The sequence below is a fragment of the Physeter macrocephalus genome, chromosome 18 (assembly GCF_002837175.3).
Source record: "Physeter macrocephalus isolate SW-GA chromosome 18, ASM283717v5, whole genome shotgun sequence".
Taxonomy (NCBI): Eukaryota; Metazoa; Chordata; class Mammalia; order Artiodactyla; family Physeteridae; genus Physeter; species Physeter macrocephalus.
In genome coordinates this window covers 87,057,833-87,058,606 of record NC_041231.1, presented here as the reverse complement: position 1 = coordinate 87,058,606, position 774 = coordinate 87,057,833, and the positions used below count along the sequence as shown (strand labels likewise).

The 774-nt window shown below is 43.0% G+C and overlaps 1 non-coding gene across 1 annotated transcript; it reads right to left on the bottom strand.

The window, feature by feature from the left end:
- Positions 1-279: 279 nt before the first annotated feature.
- On the bottom strand, positions 280-352 carry TRNAT-CGU (transfer RNA threonine (anticodon CGU)). Its single transcript has one exon. It is a non-coding gene; the product is annotated as a tRNA-Thr (tRNA).
- Between the last annotated feature and the right edge of the window lie 422 nt (positions 353-774).

Below are 774 nucleotides of genomic sequence, written 5' to 3'. Positions count from 1 at the left end.
ATCCCAATAAAAATTACTGATAGTTTATCAGCTGGCTTATACTGGTATTAATTGTATTGGTGGCACTTCGAGTGAGGTTTTCATACCTGAATTTCAGGTATCATCAAGAATTCAGATGGCACAGCAGCTTTATTTCTGTTATGTAATTCCTTTTGTATTTGTAAAGGTCCATTTTTAGTTCTAGGTTTTGGTGTCAAGGATAACCGAAAGTCACCCCTTAGAAATACATCTCTTAATTAAAGTCAAAGTCTCGCGCGAGATGGAAAACGAACGCCTTTAAGGCCCCAGTGAGATTCGAACTCACGACCCCTGGTTTACGAGACCAGTGCTCTAACCCCTGAGCTACGGAGCCGCTGTTATTAACTCTTCACTCCTTGTCCTAAAGCAGAATATAGGCTGAAATCTTTAGGTTTTTGTTGCTTTGTTTTGATTGGTTTCTAGAAAATTTGACGCTCTGCCCTCATCCCCTTTTCGATTTTCTGGGCTGTGGTCAAACAAATTCCCTCACTCTCTGATAGTTTTAACATCTCGTTCGATTCGCTTTGTCAAAGGAAGTACAAGAACCTTAAATCACCTCTGAGAGCTTTGTTTGAATCCAGAGCAGCCGAGGGTCAGAGGTTGCACGTTGACGAGAGTGGGGAATAAACAGCTTGCCCATTTGCCAAGATGCGGAGGTTGGGGTGAGAACTACTGGGCCACTTGATTTTAGTTACAGCCACGCCCACTGCTCTGCACTATCTTTCGCACCGATTGAAGCCCAGATATTCCAGACTT